This window comes from Miniopterus natalensis, chromosome 3 (genome assembly GCF_054644295.1).
Source record: "Miniopterus natalensis isolate mMinNat1 chromosome 3, mMinNat1.hap1, whole genome shotgun sequence".
Taxonomy (NCBI): domain Eukaryota; kingdom Metazoa; phylum Chordata; class Mammalia; order Chiroptera; family Miniopteridae; genus Miniopterus; species Miniopterus natalensis.
This window is the reverse complement of record NC_142083.1, coordinates 2,149,317-2,173,278: the sequence shown is the minus strand read 5'-3', so window position 1 is coordinate 2,173,278 and position 23,962 is coordinate 2,149,317.

Genomic DNA, 23,962 nt, shown 5'->3' with positions numbered 1-23,962 from the left:
GACCTCAAAGGGTTTAATTTCAAGAGCTCGTCAGGGTCGGGCTGGTGTGCGATGCACCTGTTTCCCTAACCCCGTTTGCTTGTGCTGATGTAAGTAATGATAACGTTAGGCCCCTGCTGTGGCCACGTCCATGGCTGGGCCTTGACAGACAGCGTGGGCCGACTAACCAGGCCCACGATCTTCAGATGGGACCCTCCTGGGTGAGTGGGGGCACACGGAGCAGGAGAGCTGCTGAAAGGGAGGAATGCTGGGCCCCTACGAGGACGTCACAGCCGGCCCCTGGGCTGAGGTCTGGGTTCTGGGGAAAACAGGCTGGTATTAAACATCTGAGTGGACAGTGCTCCCCCCTTTAGCAGGGTTCGGGTAGATCGACCAGCCACATTCCTCATCCCTTGGCCACAGTGATGGGTCCAGTGACAGGCATTTGACCCGACCAGGGTCAAAGGCTCTTTCCCGGGGTCTGCCCAGCAGAGTTCTCTGAGTTCAGTGTTTGTGGAGCTGTGAGGACAGATGCTAAGGGCTGATGGTGGTGTCCGGGCTTCCAGCCTCAGGGACACGTCTGGGGGAAGAAAGTTCACACACACCCCCCCCCAAAGAAGCAGAGACGGAGAGAGGGGAGCGAGTTCCCTGGTGTTTCGGGTTCTGAATCGAGTGGCCACTGGGGGAAATGCCCCCCTGCCTTTCCCCTAGTTTACCTCGGTCATAAAGACCCCTGCTTTGGTTCATTAGGTCAAATTGACCTAAAATATCTAGAAGCTTCTCTCATAGAGGCTCCTGGCCTCAGACCCTTGTAAACACCTGTGCAGTGGGCACAGGTAGATGTGTGATTTACCATAAGGACCAGGGCAGTCTCGAGATTAAAAGGAGCGCTATTGACCATGACCCCGGGACAGCGACCGAGAGCAAGGAATGTGCTGGGCCTAGTGCAGGATCCAGTCTGGAGTGTGGGGCCACGTGCCCAGCAGAGCAGTGGCAGAGACCAGATGCCTGGTGGACCCAGGGGCAGCAAGCCCTTTGTGAGCTCAGATGAGCGCTCGAGGAAACCCTGGTGGCACTCGGGCAGGTGGCGCTGGGAGCATGGCTCCAGCTGTGTCTATAGCTGATGAGACTCAGGGACATTCAGGCTACAAAGGGGAAAAACAGAAGACACTGGGCACCTTCCTCCTGGAGCAGGGACTGGCTGCTCCTTGCTCTGAGAATGTGTCCCTGGGGCCCCGGGTGAGCCCAGCAGCTGTTTTGCAGCATGTGAGCCTGTCCCCTTGTCCCGGGTTCCTTAGGCCACGGCAGACCCTGGTCCGAGTGAGCCCCTCCGGTTCTCCGTACCACGAACTGGGGCTAATGGATAGCTGGTTAATCCTGGTGTGGTTGGGGAGGTAGGATGTGAGCGGTGGGGCAGCCATTTGCCACGTGGCAGGACAGGGCCAGAGAGCTGGTCCGAGCGAGAGGAGAGGGGCAGGCGTTCAGAGGCCGAGCGGTCAGGGGCTGCTGACCGCCTCCCAGGCCTCGGTTCCTCGGGCTGGTCCTTCTCTAACGGAAGCAGCACCTTCAAGGAAAACAACACAAACCAAAAAATGGGAGATGGCCCCAGGATACCCTGAAGTCAGGTGGGATCTAAGAACCGAGTCAACGTTTGGACTTGGAGGATGCAGAGGGGATTGCTCGGCTCATCCTCTGTTGAGTGAATGTATGAGCTCCTAGGTCATCAGGAAGAAACGTCCTGGTATCAGCTGGGACACTTGGGACTCAATTAGGACAAGAGACGGCCATCCTGGGCTGCCCCGTCCCATAGGCTCTGCCGTGACACGGTGCCAGCGTGTAAAACGGAGACGTCAGGGGTGACCTGGCCCAGGTGCTCGTTCCGTCTCCTAGGCCGTCGAGCAGGGAAACAAAGCGATTCTGAAATTCTAGCGGAAATGCACCCAGAGCCGAACCGAGGAAAAGCAGGGAAGTGGCTGTTCGCCCCGCTCTGTGGGCTGCGTCTCACTTCCATCCCCGCCCGCGCCGCTCCCCGAGGCCGGCGCCTGACCGACCGCGGTGCAGCGAAGTGTTAGTGACAACTTGCTGCTCCGAGCAGGTGGATTTGCATTTTTAAACAGTCCGGAGAGGGCAACACAAGACCAAGAAGTGATCCTCTGCTCCCACACAGATGGCTTGAGCAGCTCTTCGGGGGATTTCTATTTGCTCTGAGAATGTCCCTCTCCCACCGAACACCAGCAGTGACCCTGACAAATGAGGTGAGTACAGAATAGAGTGACAACGTCTGAGCATTGGGTTGCTGGTCAGTCTTAAGGAATTTTACCCTTTGCTTCCTTTCTGGAGCCAAAAAATTTTAAAGTCAAAAGCTAGAAATGGAACAAGAAGAACTGGAAGGGAAACCATAGGCGGGAGAGGGCAGGAGCCCTGGGTCCTCTGTGTGTGCATGTGCGTGCACGTGTGCGTGTATGGGTGTGCACACACATGTGGGCATGTGCACATATGTGTACATGTGTACATTTGAGTGTGCATGCATGTGTGTGTGAACTTGTGTGTGGGTGCACACGTGTGGATGGGTGAGCACGTGCATGTGCATGGATGTGTGTGTCGTGAGTGTGGATTAAAGGAACCAGCCCTCCGCCTTCCCTGCAGGTCTCACTCCCTTCTGCAGCATCCAGGAGCGGGGCTCCTCCCGCAGAAGGTAAGAGCTCTTCAGCCTGGGTGGGCAGCCAAACCACGGTCCCTCCTCCACTGCCTGGCTGTCTAGCAGGAGTGACCAAGCTGTGCTTAACAAGCCATCACTCCTGTGGGGACCAGAGCGGGAGCCAGGGCCGCCTGCCTGGCTTTCCCATCAGCAAGAAGGTGGAGTGCGCGACTGGGCCCAGCAGAAAGCCAGCGGCTGCCCGGAGAGCGTGGGAGCGCCCGCGGGACGGGACGCGGGGACGCGCACGGCCTGTCGGGTACCGGTGAGTGAGCGGGGGGCCTGCACGCGACTGGGGTGGCAAGGACCCAGTGAGCACCAGAGACTGGAGAACAGAAGTCCGTGTTCTGCTCCGGCTTGGGGCGCGGGCAGAGGCCAGCCTGCCTTTCCTTCCACGCTTGGTGCGACCGATGGAGGAAGGAAACAGCCCTCACCTGTGGAGATGGGTGGCCGGTGTGGAAGGCTTGGCAATGTCAGAACTGTACCCACTGGCCCGACCGGTGTGCTCAGTGGTTAGAGCGTCGGCCTGTGCACCGAAGGGTCACAGGTTCAATTCTTAGTCAAGGACACGCACCTGGGTCGCAGCTGGATCCCTGGCCCTGGTCGGGCGTGTGCAGGAGGCAACCAGTCGACGCGTGTCTCTCACACCGATGTTTCTCTCCCTCCCACCCACCCCCCTTCCACTCTCTCTGAAAAGCAATGGAAAAATATTCTCGGGTGAAGGTTTTAAAAAAAAAAAGATGGAGCAGCCCGAATGCCCACTGACACGAGAACAATAAACAGATGGAACATCCGTCGGCCTTAAAAAGGAAGGAAATCCCGTCACAAACTGGTGAGGACATTACACGAAGTGAAATAAGCCAGCCACAGAAACCTCACATAAATGTACATTTCCACTGACACGAGGTTTCCACAGCGGAGGAACCCATAGGAGCAGAGAGCAGGACGGTGGTGGCTGGAGGCCGGGGAGGGGAGGGGACGGGGCGGCTGTTTAACGGGCGCAGAGGCTCAGCTCTGCCGCATGAAGCTGTCTGGAGACACGGGGACACCAGCGTAAATACAGTCGACATCGCTGAACTGAGCAGTGAAAAATGGTGAGTGTGGGAAACTGTACGTTGTGTCTTTTTACCACAATTGGGGAAAAAAAAAAATGCAGCAGACGGGTGGTGCATGAGGGAAGCCTCGCGGATTGGGGGAGAGGGAGTCGGGCCACTGGAAGTAGTCGTCCTGGGGTCCAGGCGTTGGAGAGTCGGCAGGCAGGGCTGGCAGGTGTCCGCCTGCCCCGGGAGAAGCGATGCAGGGCCCAGGCTGCCACCCGGCCGGGCCCTGTCTGTAGCAGGAGCAGCCCCGGCAGGCGCCCCATCCTCGGGCCTCCACTCTCGCTCCCTGGGAAGTAAACAGAGATGGGAGGGTCCCTGTTCTGGGAAAACTTGAATCAAACCATCCAACTGCTCCTCCCCTGCAGCCCCAAGAGAGGGACAGGAAGTGCAGTCTTGGCCGAGACGGTGGCCGGTGGCCGGGAACCAGCAGGCTCTCAAGGAGGCCGCGCCCTCTCCCAGCTCCACGGGGATCTCGGCCCTTGTAGGCCCATGGAGAAGGTATCAGCCGGGCTGGAGCGCGAACCAGGCGGGGACGGTCATCCAGCCTCCACCTCTGCGCTTGGAGAAGAGACTGTCCCCTATCCCCAGCACGTTACTGTTACTCAGAGTTTGGGAAGGGACCCAGCGCCGGCCTGGAGGCCAGGAGCCGCTGCGGAGGTGGGCTGGGCACTCAGAGGCCAGCCACGAAGTTATTAATCTAAACCCTGGAAGATTCCCAAGCCGCCCTCCTGGCTGGGGCGGCCGGGAAGCAGCGACCCTGGGACCCTGTTTCCATCTCTGGTAATGAACCATCGCAGAGCAACTGCAGTCACTGGAGGCCCTGACAATCACATAAATTTCCTTCGCTTTTTTCACTTAAAACTCTTAAGTCTCCCTCCACAAAGGCCCATTTTTAGTAACACATTGGATCCTGCCAACATCCCAGGGCTGGTTTTTGTCTTTACACTTCTAGGAATTTCGGAGGATGGGGGGATCCCGGCTGCCAAGCTGGGAGTGACCACGTGTGACCAGCTAGGAGCTGCTGAGTTCTGAGGATTTGGAAGGTCAAGGGTCAACCTCTCCTAAGCCCCGAAGAGCCAGTCGCCCCCTCTCAGGTCCTGCCCGGTGAGCTCTCCTCCAAGCTCTTGCAAACGAGGTCCCGGGTTCACCTTGGCCACAGGTGACCCAGGGCCAGAGCGTCTCAGCAAAGCTGACTGTCCCCAGGGCCGCCTCAGGACAACATCCAAAAAGGCCAGCACTTGGAACCGCGAAACCCCCGGAGACGGCACACGGGACTCGGCGATGATGTGGTTTATGGAGCCTCATTTTTAAAAATCTGACACACTTGCAGGCAGAGAGGCTGGGGAAGAAGAACTGGAGTGACCCCAGCTGCTCTGGTCTCCATCGCCTGGGCTGGCACTGGGTTACATCAGAGCACAGGAGGAAGGGAAGCAGCTCTGCCACAGCTACCCCCGCCCCCCCGTAAATCCCTGGTTAACCCTTTGTGCAGAGCACGAGTGTGACTCCTGCAAACCCTGAGAGGAGACGAACAAACAGTAAATGTGATGCCCCGATGGAGGCTACAGTCCTGTTTGTGGACAGCAGGCCTCCGCAGCCAAGCCCTGCTCTTTCGTTGCACCCTGAGTTGTGAGGCTCGGGCCCTCATTTCCCTCCCGTGGCTCAGGCCGCGAGCCGAGGCATGGACAGCGTTCCCTTGGCCTCCGCTCCGAGCGGGAGGCCCACGCGGGGAGGCTCACGCTGGGCCTCGCTGACCGTGGCTGACTCCACCGTGTGCCCTGTTCCAGAGCCTCGGTCCTTCAGCCTCTAAGCTGCCACCTCGAATCCATGGTAGCCTGCGGGCGAAGCTAATACAACCACTCAAACATCACGGCGGTTTCCTGCAGCAGGACGAACCTGGCAGCCGCTCCAGAGGCGGGATTCTGCAGCGAGAGCTTGGCTTCCAGCTGGCTGGAGGTGGACACCTGGCCGGCGTCGTCCGAGGCCCTTCCGAGGGGTCTGCAGAGCTCCAGGGCCAGCGGATCAAGGCTCAGTCAATGATAAAAGATGTGGAGCCGTCCTCTGTGCCATGGATCCATCTGCAGTTGGACAAGAGGGGCCGACTGTGCCAACAATCTGCTCAGTTCTGCACGGCCGTGTTTAGGATGCAACGGGAAATCTGCTCTCGGACCTCTGGGGAGCATTCAAATCAAAGGCAGCAGAGATCAAAAGTCCCTGGAAAAGCCATCTGGGAAGTTTTGTGTGCTGACAAGCTCTTCTTGAAGCTCACACACACGCTGCATGACAAGCAGACACCCCGGGTTTCTGGGAAAGTTCTGCGCCGCACGAGGCCCGATGAAGAGTCACGAGTTCCTGAAGGTCGTACATCACCCGACGCAGTACCTGCACCAGCCGCAGCCGCGGCCCCCCCAGTGGCTCCCAGAGGACACAGCTGACACCTCCCCGAGGCTGGTCCAGGGCGATGCTCGTTAACAGAGAGCTGGGCAACGGTGGTAACAACAGCAACGACTGGTCCAGCACTTTGCATGCGTGATTATGCTGAGCTCTGGGCGTGTGTTGTGCAGCTGGTCACCATAATTCTATGTGGCAGGTGCTAATAGCTCCATCTTCTAGATGAGAAGTAGCTTGTTGCAGGAGGGACAGCGCTGACGAGGCAGAGCCCAGATTCGGGAGCCGGGGCCTGGCAGGTCCACGTTGACTCTCCTGAGGAAATCCAGCAACTAAAGAAACGTCATTCCACGCCCAGCGGCGTGGCTCAGCAGGTGAGCACCGACCTAGGATCTAGGAGATGGCTGTTCGATTCCCGGTCGGGGCACAAGCCCGGGTTGCGGGCTCGATCCCAGGTCAGGGGCCTGCAGGAGGCAGCTGGTCAGTGACTCTCTCATCACTGATGTTTCTCTCTTTCTCTCCCTCTCCCTTCCTCTCTCTGAAATCAATAAAGATATATTATATATATATATATTTTTTTTTAAAGAGAAAAAGAAATGTCATTCTTCATCTTCAAGAGCGGGCAGGTGTCTTAATGTCCTTTCCCATGAGAGCAGATGGTCACTCCTCTCTTACATCCTTCAGGCCTCCTGTTCTGCGCGAGTCCCCCCACCTCTGCAGGCTTGTGTTCGTGCCCCTTTCTCAGTCTCCCCCAGATGTCTGATCTGGAACTTCAGGATCACAATACTCTTATTTTAATTGTGTTATGTGCACACTTGTCCATCTCCTGCGGAAAATTGAGAATTTCTTGGGGGTCAGATCTGTGTCTCCTTGGCTTCTGGCCCCAGCACAGACAGTGTCTGGCAGTTAACCCTCAGTAACTGTCACTCACGGAGGGATAAACAAACAGCTCAGGTCCCGACGAAGCATCATCTTCTCAATAGCGCCAGAAGTATTAGAGTGAACCATTTAAAAAAATTTTTTTAATCCCCCGCCCAAGGATATTTTTTCCATTGCTTTTCAGAGAAAGAGAGAAACATCGCTGTGAGAGAGACACGACTGGTTGCCTCCTGCACGTGCCCTGACCGGGGCCAGGGATGGAGCCTGCCACCCAGGTACGTGCCCTTGACCAGGATCGAACCTGAGACCCTTCAGTCCTTGGGCCGGCGCTCTAACCACTGAGCCCAACCGGGCAGGGCAGGCGTGAACCATTTGAAACTGCAATTTTTATAAGTTAAACAGAGTCAACCGTGGGCACCTTGGTATGTGTTAACCTAGTAAACCTACCACAGTGGGTGTGGCTGTGGGAAAATGTGGTTGCTTCAAACAGATGCATTAAAACTGGCACATGTGAGCGAAAGCTCTGGGAGCCGCGCCCCAGGGCACTGAGCGTCCCCTTGCCCCTGAGGTCCTGGAGCGCTCGGTCCTGCATGTTCGCGGAGCAGCGCCGGCCTCAGGCGGTCCCTTCGCTGCCACCCGTGGCTCACACGGCGTCCGGCAGTGTGATGGCTCAGAGTGACTTCTGCCTGGCCGGCTGGCCCAGCGGTTACAGCGTCGGCCCACGGACTGAGGGGTCCCGGGTTCGATTCCGGCCAACGGCATGTGCCTCGGTTGCAGGCTCCATCCCTGGCTCTGGTCGGGGCGCATGCGGGAAGCAACCAATGGACGCGTCTCACACGGACGCTTCTCTCTCTCCCGCCCCCTTCCACTCTCTCTGAAAAGCAATGGAAAAAATACCCTCAGGTGAGAATTTTAAAAAAAGTGAGTTCCTAGGCATCATCTTTGGCATGTTCCCTGCTCTGCTCCTTCCCCTGCTCTGCAAGCGCACGGGGATGTCGCACAGGGCCTCCCCGGGAGGCTGCAGGAGCTCAGCGACGTGACACGTGGCACTCAGGGCAGCACTGGGGACGTCCCGAGAGCTCAGTGAGAGTTTGCCGTCACTGTCACTCCTCTCGCACTCGGTCTACGTGGAAGGCGCATGTGCTGGGGCGGCAATGGAGGCTGTGAGTCGCCAGGAATAAAAACTAAATAGCGAGTAAAGTGAGCACCCAGACCTTCCCCGGACGGGCATGTGAATCGGGAAACCGTCCTACGGAAAATGAAGCACCGCGAGGGGACGCGAGCTCTGCAGGATCCCGGTGTCCCAGCCTCGTGGGGTTTCCTCCGCAGGGTCTCCCAGCCTTAGAGTCCTGCCAGCGCCCTCGTGACGCTCTGATCCTTACGTACGAGCCTCAGCGAAACTGGCGTCTCGGCCCCACCGCCTGCCTTCCCCTCGGAGCCCCTCGCCTCCCACAGTCTGAAATTCCACCACTAACCCCCTCCTGCCTTTAAACATATTGCACACTGTGTTACGTATCTGCGGTTGAGATAATCGCATGGGTCCATTTGGTTTAAATTAAATTAGTTTGAGCTACAAGCCCCCCAAGTGTCCTGGGGACGGCCTTCTCTGCACGCAAGACGAGCAGAGCCTGGAGCCAAGCAATTAGGAGCTAATTTGTCAGAATCACAACCTGCTCGCAGCGTCGAGCACCGTCTGTCAGATTCCTGCACAGAGACGGAGCGCAGATCCCAGGAGTGCGGCAGAGCCCGGGTCCGAGGGGAGGTTAGAGCTTCGAACGTATCCAGACCCGGCACCCTTTCGGGGTGTCCCATGCTGGGTACTGAGTGACACTGTTCCTAAGCCAACCACACATTTGGGGACAATTAGAGAAAGGAATTAGGCCCAGGGCACCCTCCTTTTCAGTTGTGAAATGCAGGAAGGACGCGCTCTGAAGAGACACAGGACAGGACACGGCCTGAGGCACCTCCCAACCCGATTTATTCAAACCTGCATGGAGACAAGTGCATTTACACGTAGATCTGTACAGACACATCGATTCACATCACCTTTCGTAAAGCAGAGAGTTGTTTGAATGTGTTATCTGAAGCTCAATTTTTTTTTTTTTTTTAAATATATCTTTATTGATTTCAGAGAGAGGAAAGGAGAGGGAGAGAGAGAGATAGAAACATCAATGATGAGAGAGTCATTGATCGAGCCCGCAACCCGGGCATGTGCCCTGACCGGGAATCGAACCCCAGTCTCCTGGATCCCAGGTCGACGCTCAACCGCCGGCCGGGCTGAAGCTCAATTTTTAAAATAGGCCTTGTGTAGGAATTCTGGTTATAGGATGGGTGGCAAGTATGTGGTGAGTTACATTACTTTCTGGGTTTAAAAAATATTTTAAATGCTTCATAGTTTAAATTTTTTAAAATGAGCAAAAAGTAAACATATTAACCCAAACGTGTGGCACGAGGACACTTCATTTGGCGGAGCTCACCTGCCACAGACCCTACCCGTGTCCTTGACCAACGAGCAGTGGGCATGTCTGCTGCCACCCTTACGTCTATGAAGGTACAGGAAACGTGGCATTGCCCACGAGGCTGTGCCCGTCTCCAGCCACGTCCAAGGCCTGAAGCGTTTGTTTCATTCTGCAGAAGTCCCGATGGAAGCCACAACCCGCTCCTGAGAGGAGAGATCGGAGTGGAAGAAAACACGTCTCTGTTCCGTGGTGGTGGCTTTTGGGGGGAATACATTTGTCAACCACATTTCGCACTGTTTGGGGCCTCTCAGCTTCATCCAGAGCTTTTGCTCTCTCTGGGTCCTCTCTGTCCACACCCCCACATTATCGCTTTCATCTGCCCAAGACAAAAAAAGCCTTGTGGGGGAAGAGCTCTGAGCTGGAGGAAGGAGTGTTGCAAAGAAAGCTATGATTTATCTGGTAATAGCTGCGTCAATAATGGTGAGAAGGGAAGGGGGACGTCCGTGGCCCTGAGGGGAATCGTTAGGCTAAGGGCTGCCGGCGTCCAGCCAGGGACTTCCTCGGACTTGGGCTGCTCGAATCAGGGCTCTTTCTTTCTAAATCATTTCTACGCCTGCACTCAATTAAAAAATGAAACCTAGAGGATTGATTATAAAAATTAAAAATCAAAACTTTTGCATAGTAAGAGAAAATCCCATTAGCCTGGCAAAAAGATAAATATTAGGAAAAATTAGTTGCAATATAAACTACAAACATTTTCAATATCCTTAATATACGGAGCCTCTAAAATCAGAAGAAACCGTTCAGCTACTTTATAGATAAATAGGCCAGAGATATGAACAGACTTTTCATAAATAAAGATATGTAAATGGTCCTTAACCATATGAAAAGAGTTTTAAACTCACTCATAATGAAATACATGCAAATTAAAACTATATGGAATTACTATTTCTTATCAACCAGAATGGCAAGAAAGAAAAGTTAAACTACTTTATTAGTGAAGCTGTGTACAAATAATCACCCCTTTTGAACAAAATGCAATATGGTCCAGCCCCTAAGGAAAAGAATTTGGCAATATCTAGCAGAGTCCTACATGTGATTAGTCTTTGAGTCATGGATCTTCCTTCTGGGAATTACACACACACAGGCATATGAAAGCATGTGCTGCAGGGTAATTCAGTGCAGGGTGAGTTGTAACGGGAAAGAACTAGAAACAGTTCAATAAGGAGCTGGTTAAACTTCATTACATTCCCTCGGTGGAGAGCTGTGGAGCTATAGAACACACCCCCCCCAACACACACACACCCCAACACCCCCCCCAACACCCCCCCAACACACACACCCCCCAACACCCCAACACCCCCCCAACACACATATACACCCAACACACACACACCCCAACACACACCCCAACACACACATACACCCAACAACCCCCCAATACACACACACGCATATTTTTGATAGTAAAACAAGGAAATATCTTTCCAGAAAATTAAAGAGGAGGAAACACTTTTCGACTCATTGTATGAGGTCAGTATTTCCTTAATAGTGAAATTAGACAAAGACGTCATAATAAAACTGCATATCAATACAGACATAGAGAAAAAAATCCTAGCAAACTCATCCAACAACATAAGATTTATACACCATGATCAAGTGGGATTTATCCCAGGAATGCAAGGTTGGTTTAACATCCAAAAATCAAGTAATGTAACACACCACACAAAGAGAATTAAAAACAAAACACATTAGCATCTCAATAGACATAAAAAACCATTTGACAAAATCCAACACTGTTTCATGATCAAAAAACCTCAACAAACTAGACATAGAAGAAAACTTTCTGATAAAGAGCATCTACAGAAAACCTGCAGCTAGCCTTGTACTTAAAAGCGAAAGACTAAAATATGTCCCCCTAAGTTTGGAAATGACCAGGAGGTCTGTTCTCACTATTTCCATTCAACATCGCCCTGCAGACTCCAGCAGGACCATTGGGCAAAATACAGAAACATGAGGCTTCCGGACTGTAAACCAGTAACCGGAACTACCTCCACTCATGGGCGGCACAATCCTGCACTGTGCATAGCAAATCCTAAGGCGCCCACTGAAAACCTGTTACAGCTAATGAATGAGCTCAGCAAGGTTGCAGAGTACAAGATCAATATACAAAAATTAAGGGATAGAAACAGTTTAAATCATTACCCCCAAAGGAGGGAGGAGACAAGGTTTCTTAATACTTTGCCCTGTAGATTAGACTTTGACGCTCTGAAAATATTCTACATATTTACAAGGACAAAAATTAGTTTAAAAAGATAATCCTTAAACATTGAAAATAAATGGAAACAGGGGTAGAGATAAAATTAGTTCGAGCACGACTTTATAATTGTTGAAGATGAGGTCACGGGAGTTTATTAAACTTTTCTTTTGCTTTGGAATATTTTTAATACTAAAAAGTTAAGGGGGGGAAAACCTGAAAGAGTTAAGGCCTCTGACCCTTAAAAACTCATAATTCACACTATTATCAGAGACCAGCTGAAAAGGCCCAGCAGAGAGAGGAGCCACAGCTCAAGTCCGGGGGGTGGGGTGGGGGGGTGGCTGTTTTCTCCCAGAGGGAGAGCCCTGCCCTCGCTTGGGGTGGGGGGATATACGGAGGGAGAGGTGGAGACAGACGGAGAGAGAGGGAGGGCCCTGCCCTTGTTGAGGGAAGAGAGTAAATTTGAAGGCCTGTTGCAAACACAGAGTAAAAATGTCGAACAATGGCCTTGGGGAGGCGGCTCCCTCTACCCTTCTGCTGGGTTCAGGCTCAGGGCCACCTCTCCCCTTTGCACTTGTGTATTTATTGCCACTGCCTTGGGCCTTCAGACACAAAGATAGAGCCAGACCCCTGGCTGCCAGGCCCTCGGTCTGGTATCCAGACCACCCACCCGCTTCCCAGGGCAGCTTCCACTTCGGGGAAATATTTATGGGAAGGCACCTGCTCTCGGGGTGAAAAAACACACAACAAAACCCAGCGGCTGAACCGAAATGATTTCCCCCCATAGTTTTAAAAGACTGAGCCATGTGTGGGAGGCTCGCTGAGTGGGGGTGTCTCCCGTGGGAGAAGACCCGCACATCCCATGAAACAATGACCTTTCCTCACAGGAGGACCTTGGCCTGTCGGCCTCCTCACCGCCCGAGTCCTTTGGAAACCATGAGTCACTAATGGGACCAGCACCTGTGGGGTGGGAGGTTGCCTCCGCCGAAGCAATAATTACAATTAATACGCTCACAACACATGGGAGACGGTGGGCCCCTCGCTACTGATGTCATCGGCGGCTCCTAAGAGCAGTTTAATGGAGAACTGGTATAATTAGCAATGATCACAGTGAAACTGGGGAGCCCTGTGGCCCCTGCACAAGATTCCCGACTGTCTACACGGGCCTTTAAATAACTTCACTTCAACTGTGAAGACACCATCTCACAGATAGCGAAATAGGTGTGTGGTTTTCTTAATTAAGGTCCAGCAGGTTCAGCGGCAGCTACAGGCAGGTGTTCCCAATCTGCCGGCCACGCGAGGATTTTCTCTCCACGGCACCTGGGAGCTGGAATTTCAAAACGTGCTGAAAGGCGAACCTTTAACCAGCAAAGCTGTGCTAATAAAAAAACAATAAAAGAAACATGCCTCTCAGGGCCCCCAAGAAACAATCCCAAGCCCTCGCCTGGGCCCTGGTCTTGGTTCTATGAAACACATCATTTTATTCCCATTAGAGTCTCGGCGGTTGGATGCTGGGTGACATAGCTACATGTCATATAAATGGTTCCCTGCAAAAACGAACTGGAAATAGATCCCAGATCTGAATGTTGGGGCTAAAATAATAAACTTTCTAGGAGAAAACACAGGAGAAAAGCCCTTATGGCAATGGGTTAGGCAACATTTTCTCGAAAAAGTAAAAGAAAGCGGGGGTCAGAAAAGAAAATGCTGCTGAATTGGATTCCATCAAAATCTAAAGTGTTTGCTTTTTAAAACATATCGTTGAAAAAATGAAACAATAAGCCACAGAGTGGGAATAAATAAATATGTATATAAAAATAGGGAAATTATGCCCCAGTAAACCTAACCCCCAAAGCTGGTTTTTGAGCATCGGCTGCAGGTACTAGGTTAGTAAAGTGCTACAGAGGAGCAATGATCAGAGACACGGTCTTGTGCTCTGAGGGAGTCATGGTGTTAGTGGGACAGAGGCAATGTCTAAAAATAACTACCACCCATCAGTGTGGACAAGCGACAGTGTGAGAGTGTTTGTCCTGCGTGGCCACAGCAACAAATGATCACAGACCCAGTGGCTACACAGCAGGAGCTCACTCCCCTCCAGCTAGAGGCCAGAAGGTCAGCCGGGGCTGCACTGGGCCCGATGCCAGGTGGTGGCGGGTCACACTCGCTCGGGGGCTCTGGAGGGTCCGTTCCTGCCTCCCCCCCCCGACGGGTGCTGCGTCCCACGGCCTCGGCCTCCCTCACGCCGACCACCTCCTTGCCATGTAACCTCTCCCCGGGTGACCCTGGAGGGCTTAGGGCCACCTGGACGATGCCAAGGCAAGATCCTGCCACAGTTACACCCGCAGAGAGCCTCTCTCGGGCCTGGAGCAGGACTTGGTACCTTTGGGTGGGCACTGTTCAGCCAGCTGCAGGTCCTTACGGTGACATTGCTGTCGTGGGTGGGTGGGAGGGCTCGGGGAGGTGAAATCCGGCTCCGAGGAATGGCCCCGATTTCAGGGAGGGAATGACCAGCACAGGCCGGGGTCAGTCCTTCCGGCAGCACCTTCGCTCACATTCGCTGGATGAAGCTGGGTGGGGTCGGGGGGGGGGGGGACAGAACGTTGGCTGAGGCCAGGCTGTGGAAGGCTGTGACTTTGGGGTGAAGAGTTGGAGCCTCCCCGCGCACCGCAGCGGCCAGGCGCTGTGCGGACGCGTTGCTTTAGGCGAGCTCCACCGGCAGCGAGCCGCAGGACCTTGGAGAGGAGGGGGTCAGGAGACCAGCTCTGAGACCCGCTGGTCCTGGGGCTGCGGGGCGGGGAGAGCTGGAGCGCGGCGGTGGCTGCGGGAATGGAGAGCGAGGGGTGGCGTCGGGCGGGCGGCCTCTCGGGCGAGCTCCGTGGTCACAGGGCCGCGCCGGGGGGCGCGTGTGCACGGTCACGCCTGCCATCACCGCGCTGAAATGCCTGAACTTTACCTGCGCACGTGCGTTTCCGAGTGGAGCCCGGTGGGACGGGGCTGTGCGTGAGCGGGGACCGGCGCACGGTCTCTCAGCCCGCTGGTCCTTGCTGTCCTCGCCTCCTCTGTGCATAGAACCTCGGAGATGCCCCAGGAGCGGGTGAGTCCCAGTGAGGTGCCAGGAAGCACAAGGCCACCGTGTCACCCCTGGAACCGGGTAAGCGGAGCCGCCCCATCCCCGGAGGCTGAGCTCTCTGTTCAGACCAGGCGAGGGAGCAGGAGGCAGGCAACAGGTGCAGTGAGCAGCTAGGAGCCCGAAGGATCCGCTCTCACACCCTCCTCCCGGCTCAGTAACTGCCTGCGAGGAAGTGATGACGAAGGACAGAGAAAGGCGGGGCCCCATAGGTTGGTTTCCTGCGTCACTCATCCATGTCCTTCCTTAAACGCCTTTCAAAGTCCTTTCCTCCTCAGCGCCCCAAGGGCAGCAAGTGCCTCTGATGAACTGCATCTGACTGTGAGGAGCGTGGGTGCCAGGCTTGTGAGCTTGGGTTGAAAATTCGATTAAATGGACCAACTGGGCCCGCTGTCCTGTGTGCGTGAGGAGCCTGGCCTGGGGGAGACCCGCCTGCAGCTCTCCTGGGGTTCCCGTTACTCTGAATCCGCCCGGGCTGCCGGCTACCTGGCTGGAGGGAGGGATGGGGGCCGGCTCCCAGCTCCGAGGGCTGCTGCACGCTAATTACACGGTCTCCTAGAGGTGGGGACGAGCTGCGGGCTCAACAGGAGTAATAGCTTTACCTCCTGGAGGAGAGATGAGAAGAATCGCCCCACATCAAAGGTCCCCATGTCCATCCGCCTGCCGTGGCTGGGCCATCCATCTGCAGCCACCGACTGCAGCCTTTCCAGCCACATCTGGAAAACGTAGTGAGTGGCAGGGCGGACACGGGCTGCGAGAGGCTCTCAGGCAGCACGTTGACAACAGGCTCAGTTTTCCTCCCCGGGTGCATCAAGCCTAGGAGTGGTCTGAAAGTCAAAGCTTTGAGGTTTCAGTAAGTTAATAAAATATGTACTGACAGGCATGTACTACGGGCAACAGCAGGTCTTTGAAAAGCAAGGTGTGGCAGGCCCAGAAAGGATTCTGAGATCAAACCTGGACCCTATTCTTGGGTAGCTCCACGTGAACTAAGTCCTTGCTGAGACCTTTTATCTAAAAGGACTAAGAACTAGGGCCTTTTTATCCAAAAGCACTACTGTAATGCAACGAATTTACACCAGGGTCATTGGCTCACACACGTGCTCCCGGCTCCACTCCTGAGTGGCTGGAGCTCTAGTTTTTCATTTTGCTCTTTCTGACACATATTGTTAAGTTTTTAATACTCTCTGCAAGGGCAACGGTGCGGGCCCTGGTCAGGCCACCCGGGCCTACCACTTATTGTGCAACCTTGGGTAGCTTAGAAAACACACAAACAAACAAAAAGAACAGGCCAAAACCCTGTTATGTCACTCAGGGCCGAAGTGAAGTAAGCCAGCAGAGTTAGAGCACACGTAGGTGCTCCGTAAACACTTGCTGTTACTATTATTGCTGCTGCTGTTTGAGGGATCCATGTCCATGCCGAGGCCTTGCTTCTGAACAGAACGAATCGACTCAGCCTCATGGTCCCAATGCTTCAAGTTCTTGGCTTAGATCAGTGAGTTGTTATCTTAAGTAGCAGGGTTCAGGACTGAGCTGAGCCCCAGCAGGATGAGCCTGGGCTCCACCGGCAGACAGGAGGGCGCTGGCCATGAGCTGGCGGTGGAGCCCACGGTGGGAGCAGAGCCCTGCACTTTGGCTCAGCAAAAACCCGCATTTCCAATTTCCACACTATCTTCAAACGTTTCCTTTGAACGGCTTTCCTACTTAATATCAGACACGGAAAAATCTCAGCGGCTCATTCGTGCCGAGCCAGACTTCCACAGGGATGTGGCCGCAGAGCACAGCGGCCGCGTGGGGACCCCGCAGGGTTCCTCAGGTGGCTGAGCGGAGAGCGTGCATCGGCCTCCCGAAACCTCCCGGCCACTAGGCTTAAATATGGACTTTCCTTGGAGGGTGTCCGACCCAGAAGGAAGGCGGGTTTAGTCTGCCAGCCTGGGCAGCGCACGGGGCCACTGTCCCTACCATACCTCTTCGGCAAGAGGGGCACTGCCAGCCCCAGTCCCCCAACACCACTTTCCGCTCAGAACTGGACTTCCACATTGGTCAGCCCTGGCCCGAGGCTGCTCGCCCCCAGTCTAGGCTTCCAGGCCGTGCCACAGAAACATAACACAACCCCAGTGCAAGGCACACACACATTCTGAATTCTCTGGTGGTCATACTCAAAAAGAAAAGATACAGGCGAAATGAGCTTTAATGTTATATTTCACTTCACCCACTATATCCCAAATACTATCATTTCAGTATACCAATATAAAAATTATTAAGAAAATAAGTACAGCACAGGGGATGTAGTCAATAATATTGTAATAACTATGTAAGGTGCTAGGTAGGTCCTGGAAATATCAGGGGACACCGTGTAAAGTATATGCTGTACACCCGAAACTAATACAAAATAAGACTGAAAGTAAACTGCGATTGGAAAATTTAAAAATAAAATTTAAAAATAAAGAAAAAACCATGGAGAAGACTAGTGAAAATGTTTGATATTGTCAGTTTTAAAAGTTTCTTAAACAACATTGATTCATGGATTCCTGATTTGTTAAAATGAACAAATAAAAAGCGTATATATATATATATATATATATATATATATATATATATATATATATAAAGACAGTTCACCTTTTTTTGGTACCAGGTCTTTAAAGTTTGGGGTTTGTGTCCTACTGAGCACACCTCGGTCTGACCAGCACCCCCCAGTGCTCAGAAGCTCCTGCCTGGACAGTGGGGTCTGGACTCCAGGACAGACATCCTGCTCCATGCACCGTCCCCTCGGCAGCAGCCGGCGTGAGGACCCCAGCAGAGCATGAGGAGGGGCTGGGAGGCTGACAAACCAGGGAGGACGACCCTGGGAACAGAATCTGTCCCCACTGCTCCGTTTGAAGTGTATTTGTTTGCAAAATCTTCTATAAACACCACGGGCTCTCTCCTCTTTGTTCCACGGCTCAGGGCCGATCCATCTCTGAGGGGGAGAACATCATTATTTTCTCAGCTGCAAATCATGTTAATTGGGCAGCAAATAGACAGGAATGTGGCGTAAACAGCCCTGACACCTTTCATGCTTTGATGGCTTTTCCAGCCCCTACTGTAGGTACTGTATTGGGGGGAGGCCTGACCCCTGCGAGGATGCCTGGCCTCCGAGTCCTGGGGGAGGGTGTCAGATGGTTCTGGAGGGGATGCCTTTCAAAGTTCAGGTCCCTCGTTCTTTGCTTTTATTTGACATTCAGACAACGCGGGTCGTTTGGCCAGAGCCGGTGCACCAAGGCCGGTTCCAGGGGGTCTTCCAGGAGCAGCGAGCCTGGGAGGCCGCCGACTGCGCCGTGGCGCTGGGTTAAATGCTGCCCCCTCTCCGGGAGCCACTGGGCAGCGGCTTTTCCTTCTCTCACCCTCCGGCTTGACGCTCTCGAGTCACCGGGTGTCCAACCAACTCTCCGGCGACGGGAGGCTGGCCCTCCGGGCCGAGTGAAGGGCGACTGGGAAGGGGGCCTGGGGAGGACGGGGTGCTGGCCCAGCCTCAGGCAGGCCAGTCTCAGGAACAAACACCCGTGGAAGCCGAAGGTCCAGAAATTAGTGTCCACGCCCCGTCCCGCCCAGCACCCACCCGCACATCCCCCTGCTCCCTGAGGGCAGGCGTATGTGGTTGGTCGCCTGCTGGCGTAGAACATACCAGAACCTTCCCCCTCAAGTCTTCAAATGGTTCTCTCAGAGCCCTCGGTGTGGCCCTGCTCCTGGTCTCGGACCCAGGTCCTCGTTCACGCCCAGAGGCCCCTTTAGGTCTGGACAGGCAGGACCCAGCCACGGGCTCGCGGCACCTGCATGACAGTGACCGTCAGCTCGCCTTCCAGAGCAGCGGCCAACAGAGGCACGTGGAGGGTCCAGTGGGGTTTAAAATGTCCCGGACGAGCACATTTCCTCATGCCAGTTCCCCACCATGGGTCACCCTCTTGTGCCCTGTGCTGCCCAAAACCCTTCTTAAAGGCAGGTGGTTAGTGTCGCCGAGGGAGCCTTTGGAAATACAAGTTTCTGGGCCTCCCACTCAGAGGTACCCTGGTTCAGTAGGTCTAGGAGCCTGGCCCAGGAATCTGCATTTGGGCCTCTGGGTTATTTCTATTTAATAACAGTCCACAGACCACATCCTCGGGAGGCCTGTCGGATGCCCGCGGAGTAACACTTTCAATGCCGAGATGTCACATCAACATCAGGGTGTAATTTTTCTTTTCTGTGGATTCAGAAGTAGGATAGTAGTGTCCGGGTTGTGTTCTGTCAAAAGAACTGCATCTTTCTGACAACCAGACCATCAAAAAGACCAGTGTGGCCTGACTTCCAAACATTTCAAGACCACCTTAGGGGGCAGCCAGACTCTGCGCTGGGTGAACCAAGCGAGGTGTCTCCTCGTCACATTGCACCCACCTGGGAGGTGTCCAAGGGGTGGCCCCACCCAGTGGCCGTCCAGCAGTTTCTTATGCTTTGTAACGCGGAACCGGGCTGTCCGGCCGTGCTCGACGGGCCCATGCTGGGTGCCCCGCCCGAACCAGCCATCCACAAGCTGGCAGTGACTCCTGAGCCACCGGCCGCCAGGGGTGCCGCCAGAGAACGCCTGGCATGACCTCCTCCAGGAGCCTGCAGGGACTGTGACAGGGAGGCCCCCGAGGTGGCAGAGGCCGAGTGGGTGGAGCACGCACTCCACGCTGCGTCAGGTCCCCACGTGGCGGGACACCGGGGTGAGGGCAGCAACCAACGTTTCCCCCGTGAGAGCTAATAATTAGCGATGACACGAGCTCCACGTATCAGGCACCTGCCATGTGGCAGGCAAGGCGCTGGGTGTTTTATTTATTTATAGTATTTTATTTAATCATCATAAAGACTGGATGGTATATGATATAAATGGTTAATATTCCCATTTTACAGGTCAAGAGACTGAGCCTTGGAAAGGTTAACAAGTCACCCAAGATCCGCGGGTCCGAATGCCGAAAGTCAGGCCCAGTTCATTTCGGGGCCCACGTCTGTCAGCGCCGAGGAGGGGCTGGCTCCACAGCTCGGGGGGTCCAAGCCCAGTGAAAACACGGGGCTCCTTGTTCAAAATGCGGGGAAGCCACAGCCAGTTTCTCAGTGGTTAGAGCATCGGCCTGTGGACTTCAGGGTCCCGGGTTCAACTCCGTACTTCGGTTGTGGGCTCGACCCCCAACCCAGTCCGGGCACGTGTGGGAGGCAGCCAACTGATGTGTGTCTCTCCCGTCGATGTTTCTCTCTCTCTTTTCCTCTCTCGCTCTCCCCCCCTTCTACTCTCTCTGAAAAGCAATGGAGAAAATATCCTCTGGTGAGAATTACGAAAACAAAACACAAAAAACAAAAACAAACAAAACGCAGGAAAAATGCCATTAATGTAAAGCTTTTTCCTTTGTTCAAAAGCCTTGATGTTGCCTGGCCATGGTGCTGTGTCTTTGCTATTTAATGTCAAAGTCAATAAAAATTTAAATTTTAACCTAAATTGTACCATTCATCTCTGTATTGTGCAAGGCCAGTTTTCCCACATGCTGAGCGTTGACATCGGACAATTTGTATTCAGGAGCTTGTACAGTTCTTTGGTGTTTTGCACAAAATGAACTCATCTGTTTTTATTTCGCTTCTTGAGACACACACATCCCAACGACTCTACTGAGGAGTAGGGACCGGCTGGAAAGAGCTGAAGCTGCGGGTTGCCTTGGTCTCCCTCCCACGTCATTATTTTCAGTGCAAGTGGTTGACTAGCGCGGGGAGAAAGGGCCGGGTGGGGCTCGAAGGGGCGCAGAATCTGCCACTGCGAACTGTGCCTCTACTTTATTATTTTAGGCAATTTATAAGCCAGTGACACACAAAACCCTAGAAAGCACCAGTGACTTCTGAAAAATAAACATTGAAATAGCCAACGTTGAGCTCTGAGCTCGACACCAGATTACATTTTCCGCCGGCTCACCCTTCTCTAGGCCAACAGGCCAATGCTCTGTACATGACATTCGTCCCATCAGTGTGACCAGCTCGCGGTCGGTTCCGGGTGACCCTGAGCACCGGGGTTGTCACCATGCACCAGCCCCTTCCTGGGACCAGCCCACACATTGTCACCAGTGATGAGCAGCCAGATTCCAATACGTTTTCTCTCACTTTTTCCCATGTCTTTCATTTTAGCGATTCTGGAGCGCGCGTGGTGCTCTCCCGCGACTTATTCGTACCTCGCTGCTCGCGAGGTGACTGGCGGTTGGGTTCCCCCCCCCCCCCCGCAGGCTGCCATTCCCGTCTCCTGCGATGTCCCCCACGCGGATTGCGGGTTTTCTTCACGGATTCGCGCAGTGAGCTCCGGATGCGTCCGGGCCCCGGGCTGGCTCTGTGCTACGGGGGCTTCTCTTCTGTGGCTGGTCCCGTCCTTCCCTCCACAACCCTTTTCCTGGGGGAAATGTCGGCTGCACGTCAGAGGCGGGTGAGCCACCGTGAGTGTCCCCCAGGCCCAGTCGCCGACCTCGCCAGGGCCAACCTCGCGGCAACCGCAGCCCCACCCACTCCCGCTCCTCTCCGCCCAATAGATTATTTCAAGATAAATCTCAAGCACCATTATTTCCTCTGTAAATATCTCAGCATGTGTCGCTAACAGATAAGGGCTCCTTTAAAACACTACAGCCACAAAGTCACTATCACCCTTAAAATATCCTGGTCATCAACTCTTCCTTCAATTGTAAAACATGGAATCAGCTTCAGCTTCTCCAGGGGGTGACAGGGCTCGGTTACCCCCTGTCTGGGCACCTGAACTGTGACTTTTATTATTTTTAACAGCAGCCTGACTGTGGGTGGAATAAAATGCAGGAGAAGCCACTGATAAGACTCTGGCTCCTGGAGATTCAACATTCAACAATATCAACAAAGATCCTTTGTTGGGTCAACGGCGGATGAGGCCGGGCGGCTCTGGAGGCGGTGAAGCCCCTTGGATACAGGGAGACGAGAGGACGGGGTGACGGGCGGGTTGGTTTTGCACAGCGCGCACCTCTGGGTGCTGGACACCGGCTTCGTGATGCAGCTGCTACGCAGCAGAATAAGAGGTGCCAGCGTCCCGGAAAAATGCTAGAAAGCGGCAAAGGCTTTCCGCTGGGTTTGTTTAAATTTCTAGTTTTATTAAAGGTCTCCAAAGAAACTAAACAGCATCCAAAGAAAATTTTAGAATTTAAATGATTAAACTGAATCAAGAATTAGGACCAAGAGAAAATATTTAGAGAAAACTACAAAGACGCAAATTGAATTACAATTTTAATATAACCAAATACCCCCCCCAAATAAAAAAATTCTCTAGGGTCATAGAAATAATCTGACCTGACCCATGTTACAGGAATCAAAGTCCTACAGAGGTAGGAAGAAAGTCGGTCCTGTTTACTGCGGTATCCCAGGCATCTGACACAATGCCGGGCACGTAGTAGGAGTTCAACAAAAATGTGCAATTGATGGATAAATTAGAGCCTAAAACGATTAAAACCAAAGGTTCCAACTGTGAGACAAGACCTATGAAAGAACAGCGGTGGGTCGAGCCCTCGCCAGGTGTCACCTGGGAATCCAGCCGAAGCTGGTCGATGGGAGCGCTGGGCTCTTACAGCTGTGACTCGAAGGCTGGACACCGCGGGGCAGGTCCCGCGCCAGGTCCGCCACGTCCTGGCCACGGGGAGCGGCGGGCAGGCCCACTGTCCGCCTCGGTGGGCAGTTTCCACTCCAACGACATCCTCTCCCTCTTGATTTACTCTGATATTTATGTGTCTGATGATTTAATATCACACCGCCTGGCCTTTGGGGACCCTCAGTGTGCATTTTCGGGGTGACCTTTACGTCTGTTATACACAAAGCAGCAGAAACCATTCCCTCGGCCGGAGCCCTCAGGTGAGCGTGGTTTCCCTCCTCCCTCCAGAACCTGCCTTGGTGGGGACTCCACGTCAGGGCAGCCGCCCGCCCCCCGCAGCGCGGTCTGGAGCTTGCCCGACGGAGGGGGCACCGGGAGGCCGGGGCCGCGGTCGGTCGCGTGCGGGGCGATCATTCAGAGGCGCTTGGCCCTCTGTGACGTGCTTGGTGCTGGAGCCCCAGCCTGTCTCAGCGAGTCCACGTCAGCAGAGGCTGTGGCCCCCGAGGCTGGAGTCACACCTGCGGGAAGGTGGCTGGCACGTGAGAGACCCGGGGCTTGTTTGGACCCCCACATATCCCCCATCCCGTCCCGTGAGGAAGCAGGGGACAGAGAGGGACATGATGCCTCTGCCGGGCTGTTTGTCAGCCTGTGTGCACCGTCCCCACGGGCTGGGCCGGGCTCTCCTCTCTGGGGACAGCGCTGCCCCCCGAGGCGGCCAGGCCGCGTCTGCGTAGAGGGTGCCCAGGGTCAGAGGAGGGGGAGATCTCTGAACAAGAGAGAAAGGAAAGCAAGACATTCAAACTTGGCTGGTGGTTGGCAGATCATTTCTTCAGGTGCAACTTGATGGCAGTGCCCGAGCTGCCCACAGCTGTAGGAGGGTCTGGGGAGCAGTGTGTGTGTGTCGGGGGGCCCGGGGTCAGGCTGGGCATAGACCAGGCTGAGCCGAGCGACGCAGGAGACCGAGGCCCTCCTGTGCTCTCGGCACGCGGCACCGGTGGCCCACGAGGCGAGCCTGGTCACAGCCTGCCCGCCCCTGTGAAAGTGACCGTGCACACAGGCGTCCCATGGCCACTCCAGCAGGACCTGGAGCCAGGGACCGGAGGCACAAGCTGAGCCTCAAACAGGCCGCTGTCCTTTCCCAACCTCACGGAGCAGGGACGGCAGAGAAAACCTGAGGAGAATGGCATGATTTTTACTTCCACTTTGTAAAGAAAGGGAGGGGCAGCGGAGTCTTCCTGGCGGCTTGTGAACTCTCTGCGTTGGCTTCACGGGAAGCTTGTCACAAAGAGAGGCATCCCCAGGACAGTCAGTGGGTGGGGAGGGGACTGGGGGCCAACACCTGGGCTCACCCCTCACTTCACACAGGAGCTGAAGGACCTCACCTCCCAGATGCAAATCACTCAATCCTGCAGCCTCAGCGGGGACCTGACACTGTGAGCCCGGGAGCCCGGAGCCCCAGC